The sequence below is a fragment of the Cydia splendana genome, chromosome Z (genome assembly GCF_910591565.1).
Source record: "Cydia splendana chromosome Z, ilCydSple1.2, whole genome shotgun sequence".
In the NCBI taxonomy this organism is placed as follows: Eukaryota; Metazoa; Arthropoda; class Insecta; order Lepidoptera; family Tortricidae; genus Cydia; species Cydia splendana.
Genome location: NC_085987.1, coordinates 14,674,857 through 14,688,646, shown reverse-complemented (window position 1 = coordinate 14,688,646; position 13,790 = coordinate 14,674,857). Strand labels below are relative to the sequence as shown.

At 35.5% G+C, this 13,790-nt stretch overlaps 1 protein-coding gene across 3 annotated transcripts in view; it reads left to right on the top strand.

The window, feature by feature from the left end:
* The first annotated feature begins 2,858 nt into the window (after positions 1 to 2,858).
* Positions 2,859 to 13,790, top strand: part of LOC134804415 (filamin-A) — a 142,526-nt gene continuing 131,594 nt past the window's right edge. For all 3 annotated transcript variants that reach the window (XM_063777448.1, XM_063777449.1, XM_063777447.1), the window contains exon 1: positions 2,859 to 3,043. The gene's annotated coding sequence lies outside the window, so the exon portion shown is untranslated. The remainder of the gene's footprint in view (positions 3,044 to 13,790) is intronic.

Below are 13,790 nucleotides of genomic sequence, written 5' to 3'. Positions count from 1 at the left end.
CCAGATGGATCAGCCGTTTGGGACCAGTGGCATGGCCGCCGCGTTCCCCGGACCTAAACCCATTAGATTTTTTTTATTGAGGATGCTTAAAATGCTTAAAAAATAAAGTTTACTCCGTGCCGATAAGGTCCCAAGAGGAACTACGGCGGCGCATGTTCGAGGCAGCACGAAACATATCCGAAATTAATTTAAGGAAATTAACTTGAAGTTTTACAAGACGGAGCCAAGCGTGCATACGAGCCGGGGAAAAACAATTCGAGCACCTATTCGAAAATAAAATTACTTTAAAAATTGATTAAACTTCAACCTGCAGTATTTTATTTTCTTTGAACCTTTATCAACTCAATGTTATCCTTAAAAAGGGACATAACCATTTTCCATCTCTTTTTTTTAAGCATTCGGCAAATACTAAATAGGCGTTTTTTTTATTTCTGAATCCAGAATTAGATATCTCAACATAAATCGTTATTTTTACTAAAAGTAGTAACGGATTGCAGAGTTCCTAGTTTTCACTTATTTTTTATGAGGCTTTCGAAAGATGATAATAATTCCTATTTTATTGCAGGAAGGTACATGTGTTATACCATTTTTGAATCTGCATAACATGCTCAATATTTTGACGTTATTTGCTCATTACTTTTCTAGTATTTTTTTTCCACGACAGGTGGTCAAAGTCGAAATTAATGTTTCGCTGTGAATTTAATTCAAGATTAAACCACTACTTTTTTGCATTTTACATTGTTTATCGATAAAATACCAATTCTGTTATCTTTATTAACTATTCATGATGCCGTACACATAAAAAAAACTAACTTCGAGACCTTTCCGAGTGCACACTGGCACTAACAATGTTAAAAACGGTCAAAATTCATGAAAAACCTTAATTTGGCAATAATTCAAAAACCGTGCCACTTTTACTGGGATCATGTTAAGTTGGTTTGGTTCCTCTTGGCCTGGTCTACCTCCAGTGTCACTGTGACGTGTCACTTATGGGACACCCTGTATATACATATTTCCGGGATCTCAGAAACGGCTCTAACGATTTCGATGAAATTTGCTATATGGGGGTTTTTGGGGGCGATAAATCCATCTAGCTAGGTCTTATTTCTGGGAAAACACGCATTTTTGAGTTTTTATGTTTTCCAAGCAAAGCTCGGTCTCCCAGATATTAAACATAGTACCGTAGACCGGGGTGACTTTGGAAAATTTGGGGTTACTTTGATAGATTTAAAACGGCCATAGAATTACCATTATTCATTATTTACAGAAAATGTTCCTGTAACTAGTTAGATTACTATATTTTCATATTCACCTACTGTAAAAAATCTCGCATTAATATACATATATTATGGCTTAAAAACTAGAATTTTAAAGTCGCCCCTGCATTTGAAAGTCACCCCGGTCAATGGTATATGTATCGTTGGTAAAAATCGTTGTTTTTTCATTTGCATCCAAGGTGAAGAAAACTGGTTGGTATTGAATGCCCAAGTTAATTTGTTTCTATTTAAACTATGTAGACCGTAGGTAGTGTAGATGTTAAAAGATGCGGAGAAAAAACATTTAAAAGCTAATTAAATAATTTTCAATCCGATTTTTAAAACGTAAAGCAGTTTTTGATACTTTCCTAAGATCTAAGGATAGTACACCTACCCCATGAGCTTGAAGAACAAAATATTATTAACAATTTTTCTTTTAAGATAATTAGGTATACCTATTTATATATGTAGTAAAATGCGATTTATATTTTTATTACCTGCTTGCTAGTTATAGAAAGCGATAACAACCACAAAATATGTTTAGATAAATTGATCCAAAAATCGAAATAAGAAAATAGGGAAATGTAAAGGTGGCGGCACCTATGGCCCGTAGGCCGAATGACGTCGAGGCGCTACTCATTCATTCAAATTTATTCACAGGGTGAAGCGACGAGGGCCTCCTGACCGTGCTAGTGCGTGCAGCACTGCTCGGTAATGGAACTATTACCAAGCATTAACTCATCCATTTATTTACTTTTTACATTATCCCTTTATCAGGCCAAGGGATATATATTTCCCACATACGGCACTTCAAACATGTATTCTATTATCGATGAGTAAGACTGACATTCGAGTGTCATTTTTGAACTGTCAGCCTGGTAAAGGGTTAAACAACATGACAAATACGTAAGTACTATGTCTTCATCCGGCCTTGCAGGTAAGGGATTCTTATTATTGACAAAAATAAAATCGGCATACCTACCTATAACTTTTGATGTGATTTCGCCGACACAACCCGCATGAAATTAAACCTTGTGCGACCCTCGAATCCAATTTAACTCTTCCGCAGATAGCAAACACGCGTTTGCTAAGGGTTGCATATTCGTAATTTATGCCCCCATAAATTGCCAACTAATTTTCCTACCTACTTACTTTCATAAGGCACAAGTGGTACAACAAACATTAATAAGGTCTGTATTTTGAACGAAGATTCCATGAATATTCAGATGTGTGATGTTCGTAAGCTATCTTTGGACGTGTCTATTTTCGTGTCTATTTTTCTTAATTGCTCCTTCAGGTAAATATTCTAGCAGGTGCATGAGTACATACAGTACACCTACATCTATCTGTTAGATGCATTATTACTATCACTATTTAAGTAGATCTTAGTAGACTAAACTAACTCACACTGGGTAAATTTCATTACCTACACAGGTATTGCAAGAGATTCATGGGACCATATGGTCGCTGTGGCCATCAACCATGTCCAAAGACTTAAATGGACAGTTTGTCGTTACAGTTGGAATGGGTCGGCGTGGCGGCGCCGGGGCAGCCTTGCGCCGTGCGCGGTGGGGGGGCACTCCCGCGCAACTCGCGCAACCTGCTGCCTCCGCGGTCCGCGCCTCCAGTGCCTCGCTCGCGACCAAGGCGAATGATTATGTTCACTAACCATTCAACAACTGACAACTCTTTGAGCAAATACTAAATAAAACACACCAGCAAATTGTGAAGTCTAGTGAAGTGTTATTGTTATACCAGTGATGCAACTATGGAAGTAAATAAACCAGGTAAACCGTGTAACAGTATGTAAAGTATTTATTTCATGATTAGTATAAACACCAAGGACGGCTATCAATTTGTTTCTAATAATTACTGAGATATACGCATTAAGAATTATATAATATACAGAATATAAAACAAATAGAGCCGGTTTCGTAATAACTAGTCATGTCACACTGTGAATTAAGTTAAAAAACTTACGTACGAGTAATCTGCTCTATCTTGCATAACAAACCAAAATAGTAGAGTAGGGAGGAGTGTATCACTCAATCCTTACTTGGTCAGACTTCGACCTTTTCCAAGAAAAATGAGTTGACTAAGATTATAAAGCGTGAAGTAATAATCTTATGACATCATTCCATGACAAGTTCACACTCCACCCACAACACACGTGCATTAAGGTTATGTTCCCCAAACAGGCTCTGTTATGCATCTGAAGTATGTTTTCATATCACATATCATAAGTTAAGTTATGTAAGTAGTTTAAGCACCTTTATTAACTCAATAAAATATCTTTATATCTTTATCTTTATATCTATGACATGTACATATGTGATATTGATATTAAAAGCCTAATAAAATATTTGAAGCCAGCTTAAACTAAACTAAGTTTTGTTTCAATTCCGATAAAATATATGACTTATTATGCATACGAAAATATACAATAAGTTGTTAAAATACAAATTAGTAGGTGCTTTCATATTGGAACGGCCCATAAAAATGTTTGCACAGGACGTGCATTTGGTTTGTATATTATGTAAGTATAATAAAAATCAAATTCCAATAAAATCCAATTATCAGTGCGTCGTGCTTGCACACAAATTGATCTTACAATCGTGGAAGGGGGTGCACGTGAATGAGATCCAACCCAATGCCAGTATGTCAAATTTCATTCGAGAATTGTTCTCCTGTGCCCTGTTTATCAAAAACTTGTATAATTATAACTTGTAATACAAGTGGAAGTCCCTTTTTGACAGCTTTTGTTAGAAAGGGACTTCCACTTATATTACAAGTTACAAGCTTTTGATAAACAGGGCACTGGTGTTTTTCTCAACAGACAGATGAATTGGCAGGCAATGGGCTGTAAATTATTAATGTTTCCTTTGAATGCTTATCAATTTCTCTCCTATGCCAGTCACGTCGCTCCGTGAGCTTCGGCAAGGACGGATAATTCATGTAGGTATGTACGTACTTGTAGAACTACACATCATGAAGTGCTTAAAATTCTGGAAACCTATTTAATAATTACAATGTAATGTCAGTTCGATCCACTAACCAAGTACTCATATTGAGGGAGATGCGCTTTGAGTAATAATAAAACTAATAAATAAACAAAATCAATAACAGATTTTTAAAGTTCGAACGCTAGGTACCTACCTACTTCTGCTTAGTGCTCAGTTTCTATCTAAGTATTACACTATGGTCTCAATGTCTCAAATGGTACAGCCATGGTATTAAATATCGACACGGTCAAAGTGCCAAAAATATGTATAGGTACATGCCCTTATTGTCCATACTTTAAGGTACTATATATATTTTTGGCACTTCATGTCGGTATTTAATACCTTGACTGTACTATGCACTTGGGCTTGACTATTTGACCAATCGATCCCAATAGTTGTTTACTTGAAAGATATTTTACGTTTCAACATGTGTCCGTCTATACTTTCATACTTATTTAAACGAGAAATTGGAAAGATTAATCAGATGTGCGATTTGGTACAAGAACGACAGGAACATAATATGTATACAAAACACTATGGATATACAATGTATACATACTCGTATAATAGGTATGAATTACGTATTTCAATGGACGATGAAGTCGATGTGGATGGTGAAGATATCGTGTTTCTTTCGTATAAAAATGGCATAGTGTGCTTTGGATTGAAGCGATATTGCGTTTAATTTTTTCAACTTGTTGACTACGAATAGTTGAAGTTATGAATTCATAATATAATAGAAAAATATTTTTTTATATAATTCGACTAAGATAATATACACGACCGACCGCTCTAAAGGCATTTTAACATAAATGAAATAAATGAGTATGAGTATGAATAAGAGTTTACATTTATGGCAAATGTCGACCATAGCTTGCTATTAGTCTTACCATGCGACAAAAACTCCGATGCCTTTATTTAATTTTGTCTAATGAAATTGAAAAAACAACGTGATTTGAGATAGTTACACGGACAAGTGCACAGTGCACACACCGGCGCGGGCAGCTCCAGCTGGGTGCAAATGTTTCTACATGAGCGACTCCGCGCGTTATCGGAATCGCTGGAGCACAAAGCCCGTCGTTAGGTAACGACTTGTTAAAATTATATTAATTTCAAAAGATACTGCCGTGTCATATAGACGTTTATAGCGTGAAGTGGTTAATTTCGAACTCAAAAATATACGATAACTAGCGACCCGCCCCGGCTTCGCACGGGTTAACAAATTATACACATAAACTTTCCTCAAGAATCACTCTATTGAAAGGTGAAAACTGCATGAAAATACATTCACTAGTTTTTGAGTTTATCGCGAACAAACAAACACACAAACAGACAGCCGCGGCGGGGGACTTTGTTTTATAAGGTGTAGTGATAATGGCTCATTGTGAGTTCATTTCAAGTCGCAATCAAAGCAAGTATGTATATGAACTATTCTAACGTTACTTATTACGATTACGAGTAAGTAAAGGATCATGCCGAATTTGGCCTACGATTCGATAAGCATGCTATATATACGATAAATTTAATCATATTTCTTACAATCTCATACATATATTAGACTCCAACGGACACTTCTTAGTAAAGAAAATAAGTTAAAGAGTAACTAAACCAAATCAACACATCCCACGCCATTACATAGAATCAATGACATTTTATAAATGGACGTCCAGAGCCAAACAAAAAAGTATGGCAGCAAAATACTTTTCTACGATGTTCCTGTTGATGCTAATAACGCTCACTTCAAAGAAAAATATACATATACGTATATACTAACGACATACTGTTTTAAGCACTAAGTATCAAAATTGCAAAAAGAACTGCGATGCAGTAAAAACTTTTTATTCCAATGACTTTAATTGTAACATGCCCAAAGGACTTACGTCAAAAGTGAATAGCGAACGAATATGGAACGAATAGAGTCGCTATGGATTGTGTTTTCATATTAATTATTACATATTTATTTGGTAGTATTGTATGAAATCTAGAAGACCACCAATTTACAATTAGCTTTCACCGGCTTTCCCCACTGAATCGTTTTTAGGTACTTCTTTAAAATTGATTAATATTTTTAATTAAACCTTATTTGATATCAGGGTATGAATAACACGAAAATAGGTTAAAACTTTAAAAAAAAAACTATATCTAACTTTTTTTTTAATTACCTATATGACAAACCTACAAATTAGGAATTCTAACATCTTTGAAATAAATTAAGTTTATTATTAAGTGCCTTTTAGGCAAACATTCTTTTTTGGAATGAGTTACTTATCGAATTCATTATAACAATCCTGTGAATGTTACTGTATTTCTTCTCTCTCTGGAATTGAAGTAAATATGTTTACTTAAGTGATTGGTTTTACATTTGATGCTATAACAATTTTTACTAAAAAACAGCTCTAGTTGTTATAGTCTATTCCGGTTCGCATGCTATGTCTTATTCATTTAAGAAAGTCGTATTAAATATATTATTTTATTTAAAAAAATATTACTAACCTAATACCAACTCATTCGATTTTTGTTCCTTGACAGCCTTTAAACGCCCCGCCCAATATCATCGATATGTTTACACTATTTACGGCACCTTATTTCCTTGTAATAAGGCATAATAATATTTAACATGGCCCGATACAAGGCAGAATTCCTAACCTCAAAATCGTAGAGAAATTCCGCTTTTATAATGTTCTGTGAAGTGTCCGTGAATTTCTAATAACTATCGGGACTTTCATTTCATGTTTGGAGCCTAACAATATACCACCCTTGTTTAGCGAGTGTTGGGCCAAACTTGTATGGGAGCGGAACATCATCCTTTCAATATAGTATGTAGGTTTGGGGGCAAGTTGTTTATTTCAAGAACTCGGTTGTCGACATAAATCTAAAATTTGTGATTTAATTTTGTACATGTGGCCGGTAGATGAGATTGATCCATAATTATTAAATTCTGACCTAATTGTCAACTTGAATGTCCAGTTTAGGGACTGGTCTTTACAATCGAAGCAATAGGGATCACCGAGACAATTTAATTTTTGCGTCCACACCACACAGTTTAAATGAGAAATTAATCACATTGTACGAAATATTTCCCCGTCTGGGCTGACCTTATTTGTATTTTGAGCCAAAATCACTGTTTCTATGTTATCACCTAACTTGTTACTCTAGCTGTAAGTTATCCTAACAAATAAAACATAATAAAATATTTATTTGATTACAATATGTTTATCAAATATCCTTGTCTCTATTACTATAAAATTGCACAATTTTCGAGTAACATTAGTAAATTAACTTAACAAAATTACTTAAAGATACATTTTAACTGACCGCGCAACAGTAGCGACCCTAGCGGTGAATTCTCGAGATATTTTCTAATTCAAACTTTTTTGAAAATATAGATATGAACAGCACTGGCCAAACTGTGGTATCATTTGTGCACATTGACCTGTCAATTTAGTTCGCGAGATTCTGGAGGCAACTTTTAATTATTACGCTATAAGATGCTTCAAAAGTACAGAACAGCACAATTACAAGAAAACAAAATATTGAATAATACGAATTACAATCCAACTTTTGTGTGTAATGTACTCTAATCTTAATTTGAAGTTACTACTCCAAAATAAGATTACATTACCTACTTAAGCACCTACATTTTGTTTCTGTGCGCGCAGCGCCCACATAGAACATGCGGATATGGTGGCTTTGTCACCTACAGATGCTATTAGTGACGCCTGAAATAATACGAGTATGACACCCAACAGTAAGAATAGAGTGCTCACTCCGTACATCAGTTTTTGTACCAAAACGACTATTATTTTCGCAGTCGACATCTAGCATCGAGTAGCGGAATTATGGAGTGAGCATTCTATATATTTTTTCTCTATGACCCAACAGAGGATTGTTTTGGAGGTGTTAATATATCCTACTCAATTGTTCTAAAGCAACCCTGGTACAGTCAACTGTAATCCCATAGTTCTTAATTCACTGACATAAGAGTTATGGGACATATTTTTGACATGATTTGTACACCCATATTTTTACAGTTGACTGTACCTACAATATTTAATGTTTTTAATGGGCAGTAACGCGCATATGATACCCCGGGAGTTGCAAGCGTAGGTACATATTAAGTTAACTTCTGAATAGGTATCAAGCAAGCAGCAAGCTCAATGATTGTTTATCACCTATCACATAGATATTTAGAAGTCCTAGCTATTAATTCCAACATTAATTACGCAGTTAACGCCGAACGGCAATAAATATCACTTCATCACATAAATATTGCACCCATAACTAGTAGCCATCAATAACTAACGTAGTGCATGAATATCGAGCGGCCAGTACAAGCGCTGGATCCGAAGTATGATGGATGACCGGCAGGTTGTCCCGAGACTCGGTCGCGGGAGCTCTGCGGCTGATAGCTCTCATCGATCACGAGTTCCAGGTGAACAACGACTCTATATCGCTTTTGATTGGTTTCCAATACATACTCAATTGAATTTTAAATGCGTTTATTTGATATTAGTTTTAAAGTTTTAAATGCAATAAGTTAAATATTTCCTTTAGAGAGTTAATTTTAGTTACCTACATGGTTGCAGTAACGTTGCTTTGGTACCTATCTACATTTAAATATGACTGACATATTATTATGATTACTGTTTTAAGGTTTCAACATACACTCTATCAAAATTATCTCTTCTGTTTACACACAGGCATGTTTTTCTTTTTGTACTTTGAAAAAAAAAAATATTTAAATTCATTTGCTAATGAAAGCACACAATGTGCTGAAGTAGTCATGTAACACAATCGAGTTCGTAACTGTTTCTACCTATTAGCCATTTCTGTATATTTTCGAATAACACGATACTAAACACTTACCATCAAGTTGTTCTGATTACGGAGATAGGGCGACAAGGAAGTCTGTAATAAACTCTAAGGTAATAAATCAACACAACCTCATCGAATTTGGGCTCGGCTAGGTCGACAATAACAGCTTCAATAAATAATAAATTTGTAAGTCTTGTTTATTATAACACGCTTTTATTATCAATATCGTTACTTGTGATTAAATTAATAACCAACTAACAAATAAAACTAAAAACGAATACGAAATAAAATTAAAATACATCTAACAAATTCTTGTATTAAATTATTTAGGTATTTTGGTGAAAACTTTCATAACATCGCTTGTAAAGTGTATGGTTTTTCTTTTTCTAATCTGGCCGCGTAGCCAAGATGCCAATCGCTTACGCTCCGTAGCGATCGAAACGCAACTGTCACTATCGCACTAATATGGAAGAGTGATTGAGAGACGTAAAGCTTTTCGTTGTCGAAGCGATAGCGATTGTAAGCTTGGCTAGGCCGGCAGGCTGGCCTACATGCCAATCGCTTAAGCTCCGTAGCGATTGAAATGCAACTGTCACTGTCGCACTAATATGAAAGAGAGATAGAGAGACACGAAACGTTTCGTTGTCGTAGCGATAGCGATTATCACCTTGGCTAGGCCAGAAGTGAAGATTAATCGAACTTAAAACAGTCGATCGGAAGTGTAAACAAGCGCTCTAAATACTTTGTATTACAATCAGGTGTATGGCGAGATTACTAGATCACGTAACATTCCGCAGGCATGCTATAAGTTTATTCAAATGAATACCGACGTGGGCGGCTAGCTCCTCATTATCACCATCGCTCAATAACACTGCCCACGGCATTTCCCATCCGTTTCGCACTCCAATCATATGTTGTACTTATACCTACACTGACACCTAGCTAGATATATATAGGTACACGTGAACGATCGTCATTTCAAACTTCAACATTTATTCAGCAAATAGGCCACAAGGGCACTTTTACACGTCAACATTGAATTTACATCCAACAAAAATAATAACAATACATCAACAATTTTATAAAATACAACTAACTGCAACTACCAATTCAAACTAACGTATAACAATTACTTAAAGATGTATATTTATGGTCTCTTAATGTCAATTGCACTTTGGTAAACACTACCTATGTAACATTGCACGTTCATGTTATAATTTATTAAGCGGTGCATGTAATTACTTCGCTTTAATGGCACGGCATTCATGTTGCGACTGCTTGAATACGAATTCACATTTATGTGGTGATTAGCTGGAAATCTAAGGAAGGGAAATTGCGCCGAGTTGAGTTTATTTACGTTCCCACCTTTGGCGTGGTATTCAAATGAATACTTATACCTATTATTTAAAATTGAGTTAAGTACCTTCTTCGTCAAGATCGTCTCGTTCCTATAATAAAGGCTGGCAGTCAGCTCTTTGATATAATAAATTATTAAAATTAATAATATAATTTACGTCCTCGGTCGAACCGTATGCTTTCTCATCATAATCAACATATGCGATGTCTTTTAGCCTAGCTTATATGCTTTTATTTAACAGTTACTTAGATACAATTACAAAAAGAAGATACAAATACAAACAACAAACAAATACAAATAATTTATTGAGAAAAGTATAGTACAGTGTTCTTAAAGACTAAGAATTTATATAGAGACAAGTGGTTTACAAATGCCTGAACTAGGATTCCCTGTGTTTCAGGCAGTGAAGGACAATATTAATCAATTTTTAATTATTCACTTATAAACTATATGTGTTACACAATATAACTGTAATCACCTTAACAAAGAAGTAGGTTGTTAAGTATTAAATATCACAGTGCAGTAGGTAAGTAATCATTTTACGACTATTCGTAGGTTCTCTGTATTATCGTACGTCATCTTTTGACGGGCGCGTCGTAGAGTGTTCTTACAACAAGCATAGCTAAGTAGGTATAAGTCTAGTATTGCATTTAACCTGTTGTACAAAAATAGATAGAGATAAATAGATAGAGTAGATAGGTGACAATCTGCCAATATAACAGAACAGACTACATAGTAAATAAACTTGTACTATTTATAATGTAAACATGCCAATTTAACAATGCCTTATGTATATAATAACCAGTCTGCCTTCAAAGACTAGTTCGTTACAAGGCAAAGATGAAATCCTCCAGTGACATTACTTATATATTTACGAGCAGGGGACCGATTTTTGAATTTCGACCGCTCGATTTCGTGTATTTCGTTCAATAATATCTCCACTAGGGGCTGTCCATAAATTACGTCATCGATTTTTGACCCCCCCCCCCCTATAATCATCCAAAAATCATGCTTCAAATGACCCCATTTCCTCCTACTTCATGCTACCGTCATCCGATGTCCAGACCCCCCCCCCCCTAATTTGAAATGACGTAATTTATGAATAGCCCCCTACTAGGCATTTAAATTCTACTAATAGAATTGAAAACGAGTGGCCAATACCACTCGATCGCTCTATCTATCGCTCGTATTTCAAAAATTAGCATTTCGCCGTTTTCCACCGATTTTCGAGTGACGAAATCGAGCGATCGATATTTAAAAAATCGCTCCCCAGTTTTGCGCTTCGGGTACGTTTCAAGTTTCAAGATCTGGATTATTTATTATTCCATATTAAATGAAAAGGCGTGTTGTGTATTCCATACTAAAAGAAAAGTACTTGCGTCGATTTTCTATATTTTTTTACAGTTCAATACATCTCGCGCCAGCTCTTCTGAATTTGCCCATATTTAAGAAAGTTGCCAGACTAAGATCTGTCAAGTTGAATGTATTTAATACCTGATATAGCGTAGTATCCTACTTAACTTGGCTATTTATAAACGTATTCTTTGTTTAGAACAAAATTAAATGGATCCATAAAGGTAGGTACCCATCATCAGAAGTGGACCTTGACACAAATAAATAGTAATAATGTTCCTTGAAAACCTTACCTGCTTAACAAACATAATAAAAAGGACAAACCGCCATTACATGAGAAATACGCGTCATTCAAGAGTACCGTTCTGATAATAATTACAAAAATCGCTATTCTATTTGCTAATAAGATTTGAGAAAAATCCTCAATTCCTCAAGGATCTCATCGTCAGAACTGGGTTTTGACAAAAATTAAACCAACTTGGAACTATATACTTTCAAACAAAACCAAATCGTTTTACCAATGGCGGATTTCTCAGGTACATACAAAAAATACGGTCACATTGGTAGGAGCCTAGGAGGTTACCAATTTTTTTATGCCAGTTAAAAATAAACATCTCACAAAAAACACAAAAACGTCGTGGTAAGTATTTAACAAAAGTTAACAATGACATAATTACTAGGTATATTAAAATAGAGATGACGTTACGTCAGCTGGGCAATGTTGAGCTAGCAAATAGGCAACCCACGACATGTTCAAATGTATATAAGTAATTTACATTAACGTAGCACCGACTTATTTAACGTGGCTCAGCCCACACCGCGTGTAACGTAGGTACTGGCTTGCAGGTGCCAGAATGCACATGTAAACGATTGATTTGCTATTTTAAAAACTAATTCATAGTATATGTATTATAATTACTTAAGTTTCTATAATAAATAGAGTACAACTTTGAGTGCCGAAATCTACTATCCTACTATCTACAGTACTTTCACTGAGAATTTGTTGCATACATACTGTAGATTAGTTATCTAGGTTTTACTTTATCGCATTCACGTCCAAAAATGTTGAGCCTATAGACTTTAACATGTGTTTTTCAAATAAAAAGGTTGTTATTATTTAGACAGACACCTAGCCTAGTCGGCACTCGGCAGTGACCCTGCCTACGAAGCAGGAGGTCCCGGGTTCGAATGCTGGTAAGCGCATTTACTATTGTGTTTGTAAGAAATATTTGTTCCTGAGTTATGGATGTTTTGTATGTATATAAATAAAAGGTATATTATATATATCGTATTCTAGTACCCACGTCCCACAACACAAGCCTTATTGAGCTTACTGTGGGACTAGGTTGATCTGCGTACAATTGTCCGACAATATTTATATGTCCTATAATATTTATTTAAGATTAATTCAATCCCCATCGATTTACGGCGCCATTGTGAAAGTTTGGAAGTTCTCAATTGTGTAGCTACTCAACGACCACATCAAATTTACATACATATATTTTAAAATGATATTAAGAATACGTTGAGAAGTTGAGAAACAGGAGGTGAGCGATACCTGCCGTCTAATTAGCGCGTCCCGCAAATGAAGAATATGTCACTTTATACTGAAGTTAGTAATTGCAGCGCAGCGGCATCTTGCAGAGTAGCCAACACACGCGGCTCATTAACACGCCTCAGAGACAAACGAGACCTGCCTCGTTCGCGCCAACTAAATACACCAACTACATTCTTACCCTACTTACCTTTTCCATGGCATATTTTTTTCTGAAACCTTTAGAGCGACACAGATTTCGACTGATTAACTTAACTGTCGGTCTTGCAGATAATTGCTATGCAGGCGCCGAGAGTAATTTACCTGCTATTATATTCGCTAATTGGTTCAGAGTTTCGCAGGCACGTATCTACACGTGTTTTATGCTCAAAAATAAAGTTAATCCCGCTAGTTATTATTTTATTGCCTCGAGGACACGAAATTGAACGACTAGGAGTGCTCATGTGAAATTC